Source organism: Camponotus vicinus, unplaced genomic scaffold, assembly GCF_025532165.1.
Source record: "Camponotus vicinus isolate PSW18456_S1 unplaced genomic scaffold, iyCamVici1.0 SCAF_5, whole genome shotgun sequence".
NCBI classification, from domain to species: Eukaryota; Metazoa; Arthropoda; class Insecta; order Hymenoptera; family Formicidae; genus Camponotus; species Camponotus vicinus.
In genome coordinates this window covers 6,089,941-6,114,483 of record NW_028141977.1, presented here as the reverse complement: position 1 = coordinate 6,114,483, position 24,543 = coordinate 6,089,941, and positions in this window count along the sequence as shown.

The window sequence follows — 24,543 nt, the reverse complement described above, 5'->3', positions numbered from 1 at the left end:
AAATTCATATCACTATATATAGTATATGTAATCAGCCGATGTTCATATTATTTAGTTATCCTATATAACTAAAATACTAGCAAACTACCAGTGCTAACTGAATAGCTGGTTTTACAGAAATATATTAATCGAATAAAATTAATATATTTCTCCAATTATTATTAATCAACTTTATTCAAGAAAGAAATAAATTCAAAATTCTCTTATCAAGGGAAGCCTTCTACAAAATTGCCTTGAATAATGCAATTGTGTTCGCGATGAAGTTCAGTATAAATCAGTATACGAATATTGCCATAAAGTTCTATTATTATATATAAAAAAATAATGAATATAATGTATATGATAATATATATATATATATATATATATATATATATATATTCTAACTGATATTAATTAAAATATAATCGTAAATGACTAGCAATGATTAAGTAATAATCCGCCATTTTTGCATTCAAATAAAATAAAATAAAAGAAATATTCATTAATAAAATATCAAGGCACAAAATAAAAAGGTAATAAAATACACGCACACATATAATTATGTGTCTTTACGGAAGAAAAGATCTGGTCCCGGAAACCCTTACATATATATATATATATATATATATATATATATGTGGTACGGTTGATACCGGAACCATCAATCAAAATTATCCATAAGAACCTATTAACTCATATTCCCTTAAACATTCATATATTATACGTAAAAGTAACCCAAATAAAATAAAGTGTTACGTCCTATTTTATCGTTTATTCAACGATTCTGCAGGGCTTACCGTGCATGGACGAACAGGTTGTATCTCTCAATTTCTTTTTCAGGGCAACCTGCTAGGCCGGCTATACCCTGGGACGCCGAGAGATTCAGGATCTTGTAAACGCTTCTTTTCAGAGATAATTTAAGGTTGACAAATAAATAAATGGATTTATATTATAATTTTCTATTTCTTTTTATTTCATTCCCTTATCCATGTACATTAAACGCAAATTTATGTTAAATATAGAAGGATATAATAATAATTTTTTTGTTGATATTAATGTTAAATTTTTTTTTATAGGTCTACAATCGTATCAAGGAATTCCTCGCTGCTTAAATAGTCGAGGAGTTGATTTATTTCAAAATCTGTAAAACTCTCTTCGCTCGGAGAGATATCTATGGGCTCTAAATCTGCTTCTCCAAAAGCAATCGGGGAATAATTCGGGATAAAAGGGCCTGAGAATGAGTCAGGAGTTCGTGGAGGGCTTGGCGGCGGTGAAGTCTGGAATTGTTGGTCCCTTGTCGCAAGGATTTCTCCGTTGCGCTCCCAAGCGCGGAGCAGTCCTAGCGGGATCCCGTCCGTAGGATTGTTTAAGTCGACAATTATTGTCGATGCGTCGCTTGAGCTGTCTGAATGGGTTGTTTCAGTAATGTCTTCCTCCTCAGACTCCTCGCCAGCTGGTATCGCCGGGAAGTTGCGATTGGCGACGGCCTCAGGGTTGAATTCAGGGGGCAAGGGTGCGAAAGAGAGGTCGAAGAGTGTGTCTTCGCGATCGGTTGCGGCCCTTGTTACTCCGGTAGGAATCTCGTCCCTATCTATAAATAATTGACGGGCGACGGAGGGACGGTCTCGCAGTAATCTTTGTCTATATAATTCTCGGCGAGCTACGCCTGCGTTTCGCAGGGGGAATTCGCGACGAGTGATTGGGTCTGGACGTCGGGTGTTGACCACCTATTAATGAGAGAAAAGGTTCGAATTCCGATACGAATATAATATAAAATATTTTTTTTTGTTAATTTTCCCGAAATTATTATTACTTACGATGTCACAAGAAAAAAAAGGGTCACCTGTTAAAAATGAAAGTACCGTGTGAATAATACGTCACACACACGCATATGAACAGTGGAAGAGAAAGTAGATAATTAAATAAATTTATTTTATTTCTTTCTCTGATACTAAATTATGATTTGAAATCATCAAATAATTTTTAGTTATTAATCATGCTTTTAAATTTCAAATCGGGTGTATGGACATCAAGTAAGAAGAGGATTACTGGATATGTCATTGAAATGACAGTTTATCAATGCAGCTGGCTCAGTATATTGTAAAATTTTCATATAAGCCTCAGCCAGTGTATCGTTACTAATCTCTGGGATGGATCTCGTATCTTGAAATCAAGGCTAGATTCAATCTGACGTTGTTTACATCAGACAGCTCCAAAATTAAAAGACAACTTCCATCATCAGTAACGCAGCTCAGGATAATTGTCAATTAACCGGGCCTAAATTGTATCTTTGTCTAATCAAACGTCGATATGACAGGAGGCCGCTAATTTTTTATTTGCCTCACCAGCTCCAAGTCAAAAGGAAACCTCTATCATTGAAATATATTCCTCAAGATAATTGCCTTTTCACTGTGCCTAAATTAGATTTGTCCTGCCGAAGCAGGTTCTTACTAATTACTGTCAATCAAGTCGTCTTATCAAAGAGATAGATCCCATGAAAGACTTTCAATTCGAAGTATGATTTAAATAAATTGTGTGTATGGATGTGAGAATATGAATAGTTGAAGGTAAGAATTAAAAATATAGAAAATGACAGTCAAGTAGCATTCGTCTGTATAGATAATTAATTATTAATAAGTATCAGGAAGCAAAGAAAATTTAATTGGTTTAAGATGTACTTACCAGATGATGAAGTTCTCGATGTATAAGGATGACTGCTCTCCGTCGGAGACCGACTGCCTCGGCGAGGTCCCTGAAGAGAGGTCAGGAGCCGTTGAAGAATAATTGGCAGAAGACCGAAGTTAAATTTGAGTTCACTTTTATTTTAAAGTATAATCGAGTACAATATTTGACGGCTCTAAGATGCTTCCTTCCTTCTAGAGAGCTGGTGGTCAGATGCTAGGTGATGTCTACTCGAGAGCGCTGGGTCAAATGCACGGAAGACTGAGCTGCGCTCCCTGAGGTACCCTCTGATCCCTACTTCGTTCCAGGAGTCAGTGGTAGGGGAATGGGAGCTCTAAGCGTAGGTTGCTTGGCTGCTATTTGCTGCTCTAGCTGCCCTTCCTTTTGGCGCATGTTGTGACGTAGTAGTTACGCTTTTGCGTGGGGGTGGTGGGCTATCCGTGCGTTGGTTTTGTTAATATATAACATTTTATAATAGTTTTTTAGCTACCAGAATTCTCGTTATTTGCATACATTTTCTAATGTAGAATCTTAAATCTCCTTAAAGAAATGCGAAAGAAATGCGAACGGTTCTTCTAGCGTGCTCCGTTCAAAAGCTGCCTTAAAATTCCGCTTATAATAAATTTTTTATAATTAGTAAATTCTGGTGTCATAAATTATTATAATTACAATCATTTTATAATATACATATATATATATATATATATATATATATAGTTGCTTAACATAGGAGAAATAATTGTTAATAACAATTGGGTGGTATAAAAGCGTTCTAATTATTACAGTTCGATATATCGAATTAATTTTATTGTAGCGGATGGCCGTAATACCAGGCAGTCGTGCCGGGTCTCTTATCTTATCGCTAAATGAGCCCATGTACAAGTGTACTGAATGAAGCTCGGAGGATCGCTTATCTCTTGGTGAATAATTTTATTCTTATATTATTTTATAAGACGATTTAATAATTTCGCTTGCAACAATTCATGTAGCTCTGCTACTTATTATGTAGGATATATACATATATATATATATATATATATATATATATATATATTGGTTGTAAGATTTTATAATTGCAAATTTTTATTGTCTTGTCAAATTTATTTATAATGATTTAGTGTGTATTAATATTTTCATGTCGAAAAATAAGAGTTCATTTGAACCTTATTACTTCTTAATTTTTATTAAACATCCAGGCTCATTTGGTGTATGAATATATATATATATATATATATATATTCTTTTAACAATTTTATAATTTTATGAATATTACGCTCGCAATAGGAAGTGCTTCTTATAATATTCGTTCGAGTTATTATTCTCGAGTCCTCTTTGTCTTTAGACTCGGGCGCGTATGTTGAGACATGGTGGAAGATAAGATTATTGGCACGCGCCAACCGATAACGCACTGCGTTCGGCTTAGCCTTAGCCTTTGGCACATACAGGGCGATCCTGAAAAACGATCCGTCTATAAAATGACATATTCCTGACACCATTCTAAGACAATTTTTCCTTTACCAAAATTTGATTTGAAGCGTAGTTTTTGAATTATGAGCAAAAATAGTTAGTAAATCACGCGTCGGGTACAGAAGGCAGGCAGGAGCGGCGCGGCGTGCCGCGAGCGCGGGCGCAGCTGACCGCCCGACGGGTGATTATCACCGCATGAGTCGCTAACTATTTTATCTTATAACATAAAATTATGCTTTAAATAAAATTTTGGTAAAGAAGAAAATGTCTTAGAATTACGTCAGAAATACGTGTTGCTTAAAATAACGTTATTTTAATAATGAAAAGTTGTTCCGGATCGCCGGCCGTCCGACGTTGCAATCAGCTGATTGCTACACGCGATGTGTGTATGGCGGAGTGTGTGCGTAAGAGAGAGAGAGAAAGAGAGAGAAAGAGGGAGAGAGGGAGGGTAGGAGGGACAGACATTCATACACACGCACGCACTATTTTTCTCGCTCTCTTTCTCTCTTTTACGCAACACTCATACACTCTCTCATTCAGTCTCTCACTCACACTCTCTCGGTCACTCACTCACTCACTCACCTTGTAGCAGCGTAGCGAATCTTCATGCTATGTATTGTTGTTATCTGCTGCACGGTTATGATTGCTAGAGATGCGCGACACATTGAAATTTTTTCGATTATTAGTCTCACACTCGATTGACACAATACAGATTACGCGATAACGAGTTTACTGTTTATTCACTCACTATTGATTTATCGATACCAAAAATTACTTTCAAAGAAACGCGAATGCAAACAGCACATGACTCGACGCGAAGCGACGGACCGCGGAGACTGCGCGACCACAAGAGTTATGTTGCCAGAAACGCGACACGCGACATCTAACAAACGACTTGCGCGTGGCGCGTGATTGACGCGAGATAAGACGAACGATCGGCTAAAACCTTCGCATTGCGAATGCGGTAGAAAACATGAAACGTATAATGACATACTTAAAAAATTAATTATTTATAATAAATAATTTATAATAAATAATTTATAATAAATAATTAATTTTTTAAGTATGTCATTATACGTTTCATGTTTTCTACCGCATTCGCAATGCGAAGGTTTTAGCCGATCGTTCGTCTTATCTCGCGTCAATCACGCGCCACGCGCAAGTCGTTTGTTAGATGTCGCGTGTCGCGTTTCTGGCAACATAACTCTTGTGGTCGCGCAGTCTCCGCGGTCCGTCGCTTCGCGTCGAGTCATGTGCTGTTTGCATTCGCGTTTCTTTGAAAGTAATTTTTGGTATCGATAAATCAATAGTGAGTGAATAAACAGTAAACTCGTTATCACGTAATCTGTATTGTGTCAATCGAGTGTGAGACTAATAATCGAAAAAATTTCAATGTGTCGCGCATCTCTAGCAATCATAACCGTGCAGCAGATACAACAATACATAGCATGAAGATTCGCTACGCTGCTACAAGGTGAATGAGCAAGTGAGTAAGCAGGTGAGTGAGTGAGTGAGTGATCGAGAGAGTGTGAGTGAGAGACTGAATGAGAGAGTGTATGAGTGTTACGTAAAAGAGAGAAAGAGAGCGAGAAAAAAAGTGCGTGCGTGTGTATGAATGTCTGTCCCTCCTACCCTCCCTCTCTCCCTCTTTCTCTCTCTTTCTCTCTCTCTCTTACGCACACACTCCGCCATACACACATCGCGTGTAGCAATCAGCTGATTGCAACGTCGGACGGCCGGCGATCCGGAACAACTTTTCATTATTAAAATAACGTTATTTTAAGCAACACGTATTTCTGACGTAATTCTAAGACATTTTCTTCTTTACCAAAATTATATTTAAAGCATAATTTTATGTTATAAGATAAAATAGTTAGCGACTCATGCGGTGATAATCACCCGTCGGGCGGTCAGCTGCGCCCGCGCTCGCGGCACGCCGCGCCGCTCCTGCCTGCCTTCTGTACCCGACGCGTGATTTACTAACTATTTTTGCTCATAATTCAAAAACTACGCTTCAAATCAAATTTTGGTAAAGGAAAAATTGTCTTAGAATGGTGTCAGGAATATGTCATTTTATAGACGGATCGTTTTTCAGGATCGCCCTGTATAAGAAGATTTATAATTTAGCTTAATTATTAGTAAGTATAAAATCATGTTTTACTAAATTTTATAAGATTGTACATTTGTTGGATTTCAATTTTATGTTCTAATCCCTTTAATATATTTTAACATATCTTATTTCCTTCATTAAATTTATGTTTTATTGTCAGTTATTGTTCTTATAATTCGCCTTTTAAATTTCGTATGTATATGTGTTACGTATTCTCTTACGATTTACAACTTAATAATTTAGTAAAACATATTGCAATATAGATTTATTAATAACCATGCGTGTTAATGGTTAAAGCAAAAGGTCGGTCCGAAATTTATTTCACGCCTTGACTTTAAAAGAATATTATTTCCAAGTCTCCTTGGTCTGAAGTCTAATGCATGAACGTCGTAAGTATCAAGGGAGATAAGATACGTCGACGCGTGTCAAAAGATAACGCACCGCACATCTTTAGCCTTGACCGCTTGACTGACTTATTAATTCATGCATATAAAATCATATTTTATTCGCATTTACCTATAGTTTTAGGTTTGTTACTAATAAAGAAAAAATTTATTGTATTTAGGATGCTAGAGTACATATGTTTGTATGAATAATTAAAGCACTTAAGCTAACGGATATTCCTTGGATAATATATATATATATATATATATATATATATATATATATATATACTTATAGTATATAAGAATATATTGCATGTTTTTTATGACTACAATTTTTGTGCGCCCAACTCACCTTGTTATTTTTATTAATAATTATACATATATATGTACTAATAACAAGGGTGACAACTCGGTCCGAGCTTGTTTCGCGATTTAATTCTCATTAATTCTTGCATACGGGATTACGTATAGCGCTGTCTCTCTCGCTCGCGCGGGCCGACCGATAGTGCGGTCTCTCTCACTTTCACGTACTACCTATTGAGGTCTCGCGTATAAATCTCGATCGGTTTAACCGTTCGATTATGCTTTATTATATGTTGGAGGAGGCTTAGTAAGTATTGTTGGCGTTATTATTTACTATTAATTGATTTATTAAAATGTGGTTTTCCTTTATGTAGGTTTTTATATATGTATATGTATATACATATAACTGAAAGGGCACAAGCCTATGGATTTTTCATGGATAATGTGTGTACGGAATGAGCCTCTTTTAAATATTTAACAAGGCTGCTACGCAAAACGTCCGTAATTCTTTGTTTTGAATTCATTTGGCAAGTATATTCAAATATATATATATAAATTTTATATTTGTAATTGAGTAATGTATTTTTGAATATGGATTCACGTGTAGGTTATTGTTGAAATGTATTTCTAAGGAAATTTTACTAATAAATATATTTTTATTTTTTCGTATAGCGCGTTCGTTAGGTGATAAAAATATTGAGACACCCGGTGGACAACCGAGTGAGGCTGTGTTTATAGGGTGACTCATTATTCTGCATGCAGAAAGAGTTATGTATAAAAATTTTATTCATACTGAAATTTTTTCCTTTGTAGTTATTATTTAATTTAATATATTTATTGTTAAAATTTAATGTATTGATATTTGATTTATCATACTTATTTTACTACTTGATTTTCTTCATTCCTATATAGTTATATACATTTGTAAAATATTATACCTTTTTAATACATTAGTTTTGATTAATTAAAATTTTTATAATGATAATAGTTTTTGTATAGATTGATGTTTTTAATATTTTATGTTAAATTAATTTTTTTATACGGCCAAATATTATTTGATTGTCATTTTCAGCTGCTGGGACTTGGAATTCTTGCTACTTATTCATGACAGGCTGTCTTATATTATTAGGAAGAGGATATATATATATATATACAGGGTGACCCATTTTAACTTAGGCAGCCAAATAACTCGAAAAATAAGCAAGATAGAGAAAAATGTTTTAGACAAAAGTTGTATGGTTTCGAGGGGGCCATAAGATGGTATCATTGGTTTGACCTTGAAGAGTCATTTGAAGGTCACGTGAAGGTCACTTCAATTTTTTTAAATGGAACATCCTATATATTTTTGTACATTCTTGTAGCTCATCTCGAGAGCTTTCCAAAACACTATAATTAAGTACATTTTCGTTAAGTACTTTTTGAGTTATGAGGCTTGAAATAATTTCTTAATTTTACATAAACCGTAAAATATCTTGTAAAATATTCATTTTTCGATTACCTTACCTTAATAGTTTTATGTACAAAATAATGAGAGGAACCAATTGGTGTAAAGAAAACACATAGTTGTTTTTAAGAAAAAATATGGAATTGTTAATTGCAAATTACATATTTTTTCTTCGAAACAACTATGTGTTTTCTTTACACCAATTGATTCCTCTCATTATTTTGTACATAAAACTATTAAGGTAAGGTAATCGAAAAATGAATATTTTACAAGATATTTTACGGTTTATGTAAAATTAAGAAATTATTTCAAGCCTCATAACTCAAAAAGTACTTAACGAAAATGTACTTAATTATAGTGTTTTGGAAAGCTCTCGAGATGAGCTACAAGAATGTACAAAAATATATAGGATGTTCCATTTAAAAAAATTGAAGTGACCTTCACGTGACCTTCAAATGACTCTTCAAGGTCAAACCAATGATACCATCTTATGGCCCCCTCGAAACCATACAACTTTTGTCTAAAACATTTTTCTCTATCTTGCTTATTTTTCGAGTTATTTGGCTGCCTAAGTTAAAATGGGTCACCCTGTATATATACTCAGCTTATTACACATACACACACACACATTTGTGTGTTTACATGTATGTGTAACAAGCTGTGTATATATTATTTTATATATATAATTAAAAGCTAGGAGCATCTGCAGATTTTTTGTCAAATATGGGAAGGCAGATAAAAAATGTTACTTCCAAATTTATTAAATATCTGTTTTAATATTTATACACCTTCTAGTATTAAAGCTTTCTCACCTCGACAAGGTAGGTGTAAATAGAGAAAGATTTTGTTTTTTTTCCATTTTCCAGCGAGTAGGCAAGTGCCTTTATTGCTCCTGCGACCGTTCATGTCAAACGGATATTTGCATTTAGATATTTGCAAAATCAATATAATTTCGAAAACTAAAAATATATACAATTATATGCAACTTTTGGATCAATAATTTATCATTTTACATATATGTATAAAAATTATAAGTATTATACATATTTATGAAACATTTTGTCTCAAAAGCGATATTCATGGAATATCTTTGACATATCGATAATAGAATGAGCCTCTCTGTCGCCCATTCCCGTGAGAATGCAGCTACAATATGTATTTTTTTCATCTCTCTGACTAATTGCAAACGAGTCATTTGCATTGAGGCGTCTTTTTCCATAGAAATTCATTGGAATTTTTACCAATGTGGGAAAGGCGACAGATTTTTTTCTATTACTATATGAAAAAAATGTTCTCTCATGAATTTCACGTGTTTGGAATATTTCTGTTTGCAAGGATCTCCTCCTAAAGCTATGGTTGTAGCGAAAGCTGCAGCATAAATTCCACAAGATGTGTTATCAGGTTGTTCTTGAACCTTTTCAAATATTATATTATTTGCACTTATTTGTGGATAACGACGATGAATGTAATTTTTTTCTTTAGGCACCAATTTATCGTATGTAGTACCAGGTAAACTGTCGTACACTCGAAGCTTGGTGCCGTCAAAAAATATACATCGCCAGTGATTACTGCAATTTCCTCCAATAATTTGTATGCTTTCGCTACGACTTGCTTCAATTAGATGAGAATATTCCAAATATAACACACTTTGTGTTTCAAAACGAGATTTTTCTCTTATGACGCGTAGGAATAGATCCAATGATTCATCGTCTATTTGACTATCTACTGGTAATATAATTTTCTGTAGTACATTCAACTTTATGACGCGTTTATCGATATATATTTTTTGTTCTTCCATTCTTTCTTCTGTTAGCTCTTCTTTATTTTGTGAGTAACTAACAATGATGCAATCGTCATCTTCTTTCGTACTCAGAACAGTAACAGGAATAATAGTTGCTTCCATTGGTAAAATATTGGATTCGGAACATTGCTTTTCTTCTATAATATTTTCGTCTTTCATATTACATTGTGGACTATTTAACTTTTTCGCAACTTCTTGAGCTTCTTTTGCTTTTAAAATATAATCTGGATCTCTAATAGGCATATGTCTATTATGCCGACTATCCAAAATTTCTGGCAGCATGCATTCATAATAGAAACGTGTTAAAGAGGGCAGCATTTCATTAATCCAAAAATCATTGTCTCTATTAACACGTATTGCTTTAAAGCTATTTGGCGTCCATACAGCAAAAATACAATAAGCTCGCTGCGTAATATTTAATTGGCCTTGAACTTGATAGAAAAATTTATGATTCCGATTCATTTTATCAGAATTTTTCTTATCAAAGATGCTTTTTAGTTGAGGCATCTTTATACCCTCTTCCGCTGTTAAACGTTCAGCTAAGAAAGGACATTTTATTTCTACCAGACCATCTTCATCTATAAGTCCATCAGGAGAAGCACCTAAGTATGGATTTTTAATATCAATGAATAATCCACAAGGTTTAATCTCTTTTTTTAATATTTCGGCTAATTCTTTTTTCGCAACTTTTTCCTTTTCGCGACCATATTTCATTGCCGCGGTATCAATAGCAGGAGGATATAAAATATTTTTCACAACCAACGCGCAAGACGTTGTCGGTCTCATACGATATACGGTTCCAAAGTTGGATGCCGTTAACATTTTGCGTCTCAATTGTAACCATATTTCTGATTTATTTTGGTCTGTGGTATCGCGTTCAATTTTTTGCCAATTTATCGCATTTTCGGACAACTTTTCTAAATGATTTTGTCGCAGTTGCTCGAATACATCGGATGGTAGATCCGGTTTTTGCGATTGCGGACCATAATAACAATCTATTCCCGATTCTTGTTTGAATTTTGTTGACCTTCCTTCTATTTGTCGATATTTTTTATTTTTTTCCAGTTTTTCTCCGTCGCTTCTCCAAATTATCGACAATAGATGGAACAATCTTATTCATGCTTTTATGTATTTCTGTAAGTACTTGTTGCGTATTAAATTGCAAAACTGCTCCCGCAACTTTAGCATTGTAGCCACCTTTTTTACAAACAAGAATACGTTTAGCGCCAATTAGTGCGCAGACCGACGAATTGAATGACTCTGCAATGTTATTCGTATAATTTAACAATAAGCTGTCAGAGTAACCACTTATATATTCGACAGCTTCTTCTATTTCTAAATAGAGGCCATGTGATTTTAAGGAATCTACATAATTTTCTTCTCCTTCATCACAAGTCTCTTTGCCACGTTCTTTGCATTGCTTGTGATCGCCAAAAACATGTCTAGGAATGTTTAAAATATCTTTTTGTAATTCGATAGCCTGACGATGTTGAGGTTGCCGTTCTTGTCTTCGTAGAACGGCTGCCTCAGTTATTTCCTTCCGTATTTTTAAAATGTTGTTTTTTACAACATTTCGCACCTGTACAAAGCCAGGCTGTCTTAATGTTTTTGGCCGAGTTTTCTCTGCTACAGTTTTCAACTTTTTACATAAATTACGCAACAGATGATTCGTGCATTCTATTTTGTTTACTGTTACCATATGTTCTCCGTATGGATTGCTATTTTTAATACTCTGGTATACACTACTGTCTCCGTCAGCAACAAGCGTTCTAAAAATCAGGCCATGCATTTCGAGGCTACAATTAAAGCCTTCCGCGACGGCATCGCTCTCCATTTTTGTGGAGCTTACGTTGCGATCAAAATTTTTATAGCATTTGTGAGCTTTTAGCTCGACACCTCTTCGCTCTGCCATATCACATATTATGCAATATTTATTTTTAACGCCGACGTAGAGAACATTTCTCGTGCGGTAACCAATTATGGCTCCAATACCGGCAGGAGAGTCGTAGGTGGTGCCGTATGATCTTTTCATCCAACTACCATCCGCTACAACTGTTATATACGGAATACCGTTTATAACTTCGTTGTTATCAAGAGCGAGCTTTTTTTCATTTTCATCAGCCGTTTTCATATTTTCTATGGATGTGTTTACAAACTCGTCGACTAACTTGTCTCTACTTTTGATGTACATTGGCTCGGACATGCTAGGAATATTCATGGCTGCAAGCTGCTTTTCCAGCTGGGCATAACCAGTTCCCACTGTAATAGTTCCTGCTACAGCAGCCGTATTAATGTCCATCAATTCCGGCCCTGTGGGTTCTGACCAGATGCTAGCTTCTTTATTGCACAAATTACACTTGAAAAACAACTTGGTCTTTAACCCACATTTTAAAAAGTTTACGAGATACAAATCGTAAAACGGGCACTGTAGTGCATGGTTGTCAAAGATTCTGTGCAGTTCAGTCCATATAAAAGAAAAGTCGAAAATGCGACGGCCTTCAAATAAATTATTCTTGATACAATTTACATCCAGAGGAGTTTTTTCAATAACAAAATAGGGCACGCTATCATCTGAATGTTCCGAATCCACATTTTCATTGCACGTGCTGTTATTTTTTTCTTTATTTCTTTGCCATTCACACACACCACACACACACACACACACACACACACACACACAATTCGTGAATCTTTTTTTGTATGCGTTACATTAAGCAATGATTCCGCAGCAGGCAGTGATTCTACTGATTCTCGAATTCTGGATTCATCAGTTTGAGTACCTACGTCAACTAAGCGACGGCGTGCTTTCCTGGATATGATTCATATCCAGACGGCCATTTTTGATAACAAAATTGTTGTCATCTTCACAAAGTTGAACATTTTCTATATTATACATGTCAATATTTGACTTCTGAAAATGCATTGATTGGATATTCGAATTCGTCGTATCGGAAAATAATCCTTCGGATTTTTTTAAATCGACGGATTCATCGCTAATATCCTCAACGCTTCTCGAGTCAATTAACTCTTCGTTATCTTCGAAAAGTTTGATATTTTGTTCATGCAAATTACACATACCTGTATTTGACTCGTAACATTGCAATTTTGAATCCATCGTATCGGAAAATAAATTAACCGACTTTTCAAAATCGATGGATTCATAATTAATATCTGAGTCATTTTTTATTTCTGCAGCCTGTTTCAATAACCGCCGCCTGCAAAAGAAAAATAAAGATTAGTATTTTGTAAAATATTGCAGCAAAAATAACATGTATCACAAATATATATTTTATTACTTATTTATATACCTAAAAAAAAACTCTGAACAACGTATAATTTTTTTAAAAAATTAACTATTGCTAAAAATTAACTATTGCATAATAAATATAATATATATTTAAAAAATATTAATCAGAGCGCACATGCAAATCGCATCTGGTGTGAAACAACCAGCTGACGAATAAATCATTTCTGGGGTTACTTATTTTCTAATTCAGAGCGCACATGCAAACCGCATCTGGTGTGAAACAACCAGCTCACGAATAAATCGTTTCTGGGGTTACTTATTTTCTAATTCAGAGCGCACATGCAAACCGGATCTGGTGTGAAACAACCAGCTCACGAATAAATCGTTTCTGGGGTTACTTATTTTCTAATTCAGAGCGCACATGCAAACCGCATCTGGTGTGAAACAACCAGCTCACGAATAAATCGTTTCTGGGGTTACTTATTTTCTAATTCAGAGCGCACATGCAAACCGCATCTGGTGTGAAACAACCAGCTCACGAATAAATCGTTTCTGGGGTTACTTATTTTCTAATTCAGAGCGCACATGCAAACCGCATCTGGTGTGAAACAACCAGCTCACGAATAAATCGTTTCTGGGGTTACTTATTTTCTAATTCAGAGCGCACATGCAAACCGGATCTGGTGTGAAACAACCAGCTCACGAATAAATCGTTTCTGGGGTTACTTATTTTCTAATTCAGAGCGCACATGCAAACCGCATCTGGTGTGAAACAACCAGCTCACGAATAAATCGTTTCTGGGGTTACTTATTTTCTAATTCAGAGCGCACATGCAAACCGCATCTGGTGTGAAACAACCAGCTCACGAATAAATCGTTTCTGGGGTTACTTATTTTCTAATTCAGAGCGCACATGCAAACCGCATCTGATGTCAAATATTTTTAAAACAGCCAGTTTACTGAGATAGATTACACTGCAAAATATTAACTACAAAATACACATAGCCAATTTTTAGTTAAAAATATAAAAATGAAAAAGATAACTTTGTTTCAGAGAGTTTTGTCGAAGTATATAAATAAGTAATAAGATATATAATTGTGACATACACAGAAAATTATATACATATATATATGTTATACAGGATGGCTTTCGTAAAGTGTGACAAGCAAATAATTCTAAAAATATTTTTCTCAAAAAACGTTACACATTTGGATCTTACGGAAAAAACAAAATAACGTGGGACATTTGTTTGAAAAATGCCTCTATTAAAAGTTATAAACATAAAGTAGAATGTATTCAAATAATGATGAATAATTAAATCATTTGTAAAATGAGAAAAATAAAAAATTTAAAAAAATTGGAAGATTTAATAAATTAAAAAATTAGAATATCTATAAGTATTATCTATAAGTATATCTATAAGTATTATCTCATTATGATTTTATCAGTACCTCATCAAATTATACATTCAATAAAATTTCATAATTTTTATTATTTTCTAAATTATAAATTGTTTACAATTCTTAATAATTAATTACATAATTATCTTTATGGTTTTTTCATTCAGAAGGACACATTTTACTTTATGTTTATAACTTTAGATAAATGCATTTTTCAAAAAAATGTTTCACAATCTGTTTTTTTTTCTTGTGGAAAAACAACTTTGATTAGACTAATATTTTTAAAGTTATTGACTTGTTACATTTTGAACTACCATCCTGAATGTACATATATAAAACAATCATACATATATGTATATATATATATATATATATATATATATATATATATATATATGGAGCATTCCATACCAACTCGATAATTTTTTTTTTTAATTTTTCATTTGCTTTATTTTTTTGTTTTTGCGACTTTTTAATTGTTTGATTTTTTGTTTTTATACTTATTGAAATAGCTTGCACTATGTTTATAAGATTTTCATCTCTATTTTTTCTGATTTTTCTATTTATAAATTTAAAAAATTAAATTATAAAATTTATAATATTTATGTAAAAAAAAACTAAAAATAAATTTTTATTATAGAATGCATTTTCATCAATTTGTAATTTTTTGATTTATAAAACCTTTAATTACAAAAAGAAGTTATGACATTTTAGACAAACAAGAGAGAACTCAAATAATTTTGATTTTTTAAGACCATTATTTGCGATTTGTTTTTAAAAAATTATTATTTTTTAATTTTACACTTCTTTGTTTTAAATGAAAGAGTTTAGAAAAAGATAGTATACACTTTATTTTTTAATTGTAACAATAAGGAAAAAAATTATAATATTTTTTATTTTTTAGGACTAATTTTCGTTATTTTTTTTCTAAAATAATGTTAACTTCTTAGACAACTGTGATAAAAATAAGCTATGCAATTAAATCAACTATATTAGAAATTATTACATAAAAACATTTGTTTTATTATTTTTTATAATTGTAGGAATTTATTTTAGTTATTTATTTAATCATTTTTTACTTTTTTTTCTTCGTGTATCCTATCGTTAAAAAATCGAAAATTCTATTTGTAGAACTCTTGTTGAATCGGAGTCACCTAAGAAATTAACAAAAGAATGTGTATTTTCGGAAAAAATCGCAACAAATAAGCTTAAAAAATTAAAATTATTTTAATCTCCTTTTGAAGCAAATAAAAAATCATCGTCAAAAATAAGTTGATTTGGTATGAAATGCCCGATTTACACACACACACACACACACACACACACACACACACACACACACACACGACAAATATTTACTATACACATGGGAAAAGTTTGTTGTATTTGTCGCTTGGTGACTTTGCGTCGAAAGACTAACTAACTGCAATCATATTATTTATAATGACATCTCAACAAGTGTTAAAAAAATTAGTTATTTTGATTTCTTACATTGACCTTCATAAATTTTGAAAATGACAGACAATAAGGAGCATTTTTGAAATCTTATGCTTCTTTATTTCTAGAAAGGCAGGAACACAATGCAAACTCTAAAGAAGATATGTATACTGTATATTATGTTGTTGACGATTGTAATATACATCTGTCATTTGGTTTGAGTAATTTTGTGAAAAAAATCTTATATTAGCAATGCACCACGTTCTGAGCGGCCGACTAAAGCTAACAACGACGAAATCTTTGTGTTTATTGAAATCGACCGATATCAAACAATTTTCGAAAGATCGGAGAAATACTGAACATCAATTAATTATTTCTATGAGATTAGATTAGAGGTAATATTTCGTCATTGTCAGCTTTAGTCGGCCGCCTAGAATGTGGTGTATGTTTGTAACATTAATTTTTTTTTCATAAAATTGCCTAAATTATTTATGAGATGGAAGTCTTCAGCATCCTCATCATGTACAGTATAATCTTCTTTTGCATCGCGTTCGTGTCTTTACAGAAATAAAAAAACAATATATCAAAAATTATTTTTATACCTTCTTTGTTGTTTTCAAAATTTTACGAAATTGATACAATGCAAGTAATAAAGACAATTTCTTTTTAATTTATGTACTTTCTAGTAAAATTTATATATAATATGATTGAAGTTGTGATAACAGTTTTTTTCCGACGCGAGGACACCAAGCGACAAAAACAGGACGAACTTTTAAAACATCAACCTAATATTTGAACATAAATTTTAACAATTTCATCTCTATTGTTTTTTAGAATTAATTTTTTTAAAACAATTTTTGAAAATATTTTCATAATACTTTTCATTTTTATGAATTACATAAATGGCAAATAAAAGAAATTATTAAATAATTATAAAAATTACATATACATAAATTATAAATTATAATAAAATTATGGTAAAAAAATTATAAAATATGTATCGTTTTCAATTGATATAAATTTCACATCTCTTTGAATAATGTCATAAATCTGTCTTGGGATTTTATAACAAATCTTTTGTATTGAGAGAAAGAAAAAGAGAAAAGCTTGAAGTACAAGTACATCTTCAGATTTTTGTCCTTTATAAAAGGAAAATAAAATGTGAAAGGGGACGTAAGTCTGTCTCTACATAATTTATTTAATTTAAATATTATTTATATATTATACTTATAAATTCATTTTCGATGGAATATAAATTTATTCGGAAATTGGCTCGCTTTTTGAGTGATAATCTGTATCATTCGAAAACGATACACACACACACACACACACACACACACACACACACACATGTTACATATATATATGCATATGTAATGTGTGTGTGTGTGTGTGTGTGTGTGTGTGCGCGTGTGCGTGTGCGTGTGCGTGTGCGTGTGCGTGTGTGTGTGTGTGTGTGTGTGTGTGTGTGTGTGTGTGTAACAACAAAATAAAACAATTTCTATATTTTTATATATAGAAATACTAACCTTTTCATCCAACCTTTCTTGAAGGAAACTCTGCGTCGATAGGGAGGAGGATGTTTCTCGTCATACTTTCGTACCATTTTCGACAATACACTAGTCACTAAAACTATGAAACTTCTAAATTAAATCAATAAACACTAAAATCACACTGTATGTACACTATTATACGCACAACAGTTCTTACTTCGCGTCTGTGCACGCTCGAGTAATTACCCGCGCACTCACAGTAAAACATATGATCGCGTGCAGGGACGTGTACGCTCCGCGGAATATAAGTACAGTACATACGTACTGATATCTCGCGTAAACTGACACGTTTCTCTTTTTGTCTCTCTCTCTCTCTCTCTCTCTCTCTTTCCTGCAATAAAAAATATAAAATTTTGATATAGATTTTTCGGTATTTCATTTCAATTATTTTTACATTTTTGTGTTAGAATTTTTGTAAATTTCTTACAGTAAAAATATCTTTTGTACAAAAATATGTGTAAAAACTGAATACATAATGTGACACAATCATAAATTTGCAAATTTATACGATCTTTTTTTTTTTTTTGTACTTGCTCTCATAATTATCAAGAAACTGTAGAGAGTGTTTCAAACTGTCAAAACTTGTGAAAAATCGGTAAACTAAAAAATGAATGCTAGAATTGCACGTTTTTTTTTCGTTGTGAAGAAAATCACAAAATTATGTAGACATAGAATATATACCCGACATGATGCAACAATTGAAATTAACTTGTAGGTTTCTAATAAGTAACTGAGAAATTTATAAGGGGATATAAACATAAAAAACTAAAAGCAGCATGGTACGATAATCTCACGTTATGGCAAATTTTCTAATTATATAAAATGTTCTAAAATAAAACATTTACTTTTTGTTCTTTCCATATTGTACAACTTATGTTTTATAATAAAATAAACAAATATTATAATACACTATAATGACTTTTCCGTAACAATCAGGGAAGATAGCTAATGCTAGGGTTATAATACTTTGATAATATTAAAAAAGTAAGTATTGCTTCAAGTTCGATAGTATTACGTACTTTACCTTTAGTCAAGTAATATGCCAAACGCTATAAAAATATAACAAAAATAAAAATAAAAATAAAAATATGATTTTGTATTTTAAAAAACTAAAGCCATTTTACAGTTTACTTAGTTTCTTATAATAAAGTTTCTTATAATTATGAGAACGAGTATCAAAAAAAATAAAAACTCGTTTTTTTAATTTATAACAATTGTATATCACATTATCTAACATAACGCTTTTATACATAGCATATTTGGACAAATAGAAATTTTATAATTCAACAAGATATAACAATTTTAACGATTTTATCAGTCGTGTTTATTTTTAATAAGTTTGCTAATCACAAATTATATTAAAATTATAAAAGTTTGTGGACAAGCCATATTTTCGAAACAAATTATTTTATTTACAAGTAAACAGTCATATAATCTATTTAAAATAATATCAAATATAACATAATTAGATTAATTTGTAATATTTGTAATAAAACTTTTTATTATTTTTTTATTAAAAATTATTCGATTTATGTCATGTTTGGTTTTATTATAATTGCAAAAATCTCGTTTAAAATTATTTTCGATGTCGAGAATAAGACCCCAGATTTTCCGACTTCAAAGCTCACCCGAAAAACATTTCTTCAAGCGAGATAAAAATGTTTGTGTAATACTTCCCCGCCTCCTCATAAGCGAGCGAAACGCGGAACACGTGGTATCTAACAAAACAGCAACGCGCCACGCGCCGGACAAAAGACGATGGCAACATAGGGAGGGTAACACAGCCAAGCGCGAAACGTGTGAGATCGCCGTTTCAAACGTTGACGCTTCGCGCTCGTGTGTGTAACCCTTTTTGTGTTGTCAAGCGTTTTCGCATTTCGGCAGCACTATTGCCACGTGCCACGTCGTGCATGCCGTGCCCGTGCCAGTCAGTCGTTTTCAAACCAAGTGTTGAGTCCTGCGATCGTGCGGCTCGTGATTTAGTTTGCTGCGTACAATGAATCGAAGAGGTAAATATGAAATATTTTCATTTTTGTTTCTTTTGATAGAAAGATATATATATATAATTTTTTAGTGAAAAGTGAAGGAAGTGCACCGGGGAATGCACCGTTACAACGGAGACCGACGATGAGGTCGACAGCACGGCCGCATACAACAGACACGAGGACGACGGCGTCGACGTCGGCGTCGTCATCGCTCACTTCGGGCACGATAATGGCGACGACGACGGTACCGTCGTCGCTCCCAACAGACACGAGCGTGACGGCGTCAACGTCGGCGTGCAATGCTTCGGGCACGTGAATGTGCCGACGACGACGGTATCGCCGTCGCATACAACAGACACGAGGACGACGGCGTCGACGTCAGCGTCGTCATTGCTCGCTTCGGGCACGACGGCGATGACGATGCCATCGCCATCATACATCACGGACACGAGGGCGATGCAAATGATGCCGCTCGTCGCGGACAGGAAGACAATGCCGAGATCGACAGTGCAGCAACATATTAAAAAGGTAAATTTTTTAAAAATTGTATATAATTATAATAAAAAAGAAGAATGTATGTAATATGCTGACAAATATGTCGACAAGTTATTCGATCACTATATTTTCCTATTCGATTTGTTTGCAATGGTTATATATATGAATACATGTGTTTGTGTGTATGCCATACAATCTTTTTTTGATGAAATATTTCTCATATTTTAGTTAGAAAACTATTTGTAATGAAGTAAGTAGTAACCTACGCGTAGGTCTAAATATTAATATTATTTAAAATTTGCACATTTGCAACTAATATTAATATTTAGAGCTACGCGTAGGATACTTCATTACAAATAGTTTTCTAACTAAAATATGAGAAATATTTCATCAAAAAAGGATTGTATGGCAACATACACACAAACACATGTATTCATATATGTAACTATTGCAAACAAATAAAATATAAAAATATAATGATCGAATAACTTGTTGGCATGGTTGCCAGCGTATTACATACATGAATACACATACTCATGAGAATTTATCCAATTACCATAATTAATTATGACATGATATTTATCTGTTTCAGCGTATTAATAACGCAGTACGGCGGGCGGTCTCAAGAGAAAGGCAGATCAACAGAAAAACAAACGTCGCTGGTATGTACAACCTACATACATACCGACGATGTTCACAGCGTCTGACCGGGGATTTGCACCGCCCGTAGCAGGCTATATTCCTGCACCGCCTATAGCAGGATATGTTCCTGCACCACCTGCAACAGGATATGTTCCTGCACCGCCCACAGCAGGATACATTCTTGCACCACCCGCACCAGCATACTTTCGTGCACCAACCGCAGCAGGATACGTGCCAGCAGGGTATATGCCCTCATACTTCTAAAATTAAAAAAAAAGATTGTATCTAATTGCATTTATCGAGAATAGAAATACTGTGAAATAGTAAGTGTACAGTACAAGAAAAATTTGGTTGCAAAAAAGATAATCTTTTATTTTATTTTTTTTTTTGAGCATACGCAGACAAAAAATTCTTCGAGTTTTTAGATTAATAAATTTACACCCTGAAGTTTTTACATACACTTGAATCATTCCATACAAATTCATTTTTTTTCTCTGACTTTGACGTGTGCGTTTTAATTTCTCGATCAAAGTGCATATCTTACATGAAAAAAGATATCTGTATTCAATTGTATGTAATTTTATTCGGTTTTTTATATATAATAAAATAAAGTGATTAAAACAGGCATTGAGAGCTGAAAACCATTGTTAGTCGCAAGAAACATATATTAATAAATATCATTTACAATATAAGAACATTGATAGGTTGAAAATTCAACTTTAATAATACATAGATGTTTAAACAATTTAATAGCGTTTAATAGCGGACGTTTCGACTTATTTTTAAGTCATCTAAAGATGACTTAAAAATAAGTCGAAACGTCCGCTATTAAACGCTATTAAATTGTTTAAACATCTATGTATTATTAAAGTTGAATTTTCAAGTCATCTTTAGATGACTTAAAAATAAGTCGAAACGTCCGCTATTAAACGCTATTAAATTGTTTAAACATCTATGTATTATTAAAGTTGAATTTTCAACCTATCAATGTTCTTATATTGTAAATGATATTTATTAATATATGTTTTTTGCGACTAACAATGGTTTTCAGCTCTCTATGCCTGTTTTAATCACTTTATTTTATTAATTAAAGAGAGCTTTACTACTTTTTTAAGTTAATTTTATATATAATATATATGCAGGTCGCGCGCGATTAGCGAGAACATAGATGTAATGAGAGCATATATGTCATTTTTTATTGATAATTCATGTTATTTTTTATTTTTGATAACAGCAATGGAGAGTATTGTCATTATATTTTGGGTAGATTTTAATTATTTTATTAATATTATTTTATCAGAATATGCTTGAAAAAACTATTGTCACTAATCCTTTAGTTCGTATTTATTCAATATTTTGTTTATATTATAACTGGTAAACAAAGTTTATGTAAACATATAATTTTATTTAAGGTATATGAATATAATAAGTGGGAAAATGAGGAAAAACCAATTTATACAGATTTGTATTATTACATTGGAAGCTTGTGCGGTCTGTTTACTCTTTCTTTGTAAGATCTGCGTCTAGAATTATAAAAGCTGTAAGCCGTCAGTATTGTTGTAAGTAGCTAAGTTCTAAGTTATGTTACATTATTGTTAACTAGGGATATTCCTCGATTGCTCTCAAATATATTAATTATTTTCCACAAATAGAACAGAGTCCAACTCATACAGATATATAAATACATACATAAAAACTTACATACTTAACTTGAAATTTGTATAACAATAAATATATAAAACAAATATTATAATTTCATTTTTTCCATTTTTAATTCTTTTTCAGATTTTCAATTTTTTTTAATTAAAAAATTTTTTTGTCTACTTTTTTATTTTATTATATTTTTTCATTTTTATATTATACTATTTAGTTGACATTTTTTAAATAAATAAGAAATCGTATCTCTTATTTTTTATTGTGCTAGAGCCTACGTAACAGTTTTCATTGTAATATATACATATATGTTATTTCTTTTCTCATATAATTAGTCGCATGCTCACTCTGTCTCTTTTTTACTTCTTATAGTATATCGCTCTGTTGCATTTTCGCAAGCTCAACTAAACATTTGCAACATTTTTGTGATTTTCCTTGCATGAAAAAGTGATCGCAAATGCAAACAAGCTTGTGAAAAAGTAACGGCGATATATAATAAGCAAGCGAGAAAAGGATAGCATAACCGTACGACAATAAGAGAAAGAAAGACATGAGACGGTATATTACTCTCACACGCATGAGACAGACAAGGATAGTACTATTGCTTTCCTTGTCACAGAAACCGATTACAGCTCTTTCTATACGCGAATCGAACAACTAATCTATTGCTCTCTACGTTGATTTTGACGCACAGAAATCCTCGAAATGCAATATTTGCAGGTGAAACCGAAATATTTTTTTTTAGGCTTCAAAACTTATTTCTACAAGTTTCATTACATTCCTTTATGTATTTCTATATTGGGAGATATATTATTTTGTCCGTACAAACTGCAAATCTTTTATATTTAGCAAATATAATTACGACACTGGCACTAACAAAAATTTTTTTTCGTTTTTTATTGAAATTTGATATCTCCCAACTTTGTTTCTATATATACTTTAATCGTAGAGAAGCTTTTTTTTCTGTACAATCAATACATTAATTTCTGTTTCACCTAAATAATTTGACATTGTCAATAAAAAAGCTCTATTAGGATCCCCTTAATAGCAAAAGTTATATGAATAAAAATTGTTACAAGCGAAACTGTTAAGCCATCTTATAAAGCGTTATAAGAATAAATTCACTCACCAAGAGACAAGCGAAACTCCGAGCCATGAGCTCATGCGGCGATAAGATAAAAACCTGGCGCGAATGCCTGGCGCGACAGCCACATTCTTCATCCCAAGAACTATAATGAATAAAATTATTAGTTAAGCAATTATATTAATCTTCACAATTAAATTTTCAATATTAATTAACACTACACGAACATATGTATTACACATATACATCTATATATCCACACATACATATATATTACATGAAGCGAATATATTATAATATAAAATTATTGTAATTATAATAGTTAATGATACCAGAGTCTATTTAAACAATTTTAAATGTTATAATATTAGACAGTATAAAAGATCACAACCATTAAATGTTACTTTCGAACGGAGCATGCTAGAAAGACCGTTCACATTTCTATTAAGAGAGCTTAAGATTCTGCATTGGAAAATATATGCGTGCAAGAACTCTGGTAGCTAAAAACTATTATAAAATTTTACCTTTGTAAAATAAATTAATAAGCTTGAAGCATGAACGCGACTGACAGCTCCGTCGCCCCCACTATCTCCAAACGAGGGCACGCCCACTACGTCACGACGCGCTCGAGAAGAAGGGCAGCTATAGCAACTAATAGCGGCCGAGCCGCCTACGCTCGGGAGCGCGCGCATTCTCCTACCATTATGGACGCCCGGAACGGAGTAGGGACCAGAGGGTACCTCAGGGAGCGCAGCTCAGTCTTCTGTGCATTTGACCCAGCGCTCTCGAGTGGACATCACCCGGCACCAGATCACCAACTCTCTAGAAGGAAGGAAGCAACCGACTTACCGAGTGTCTCAGAGCCGTCAAA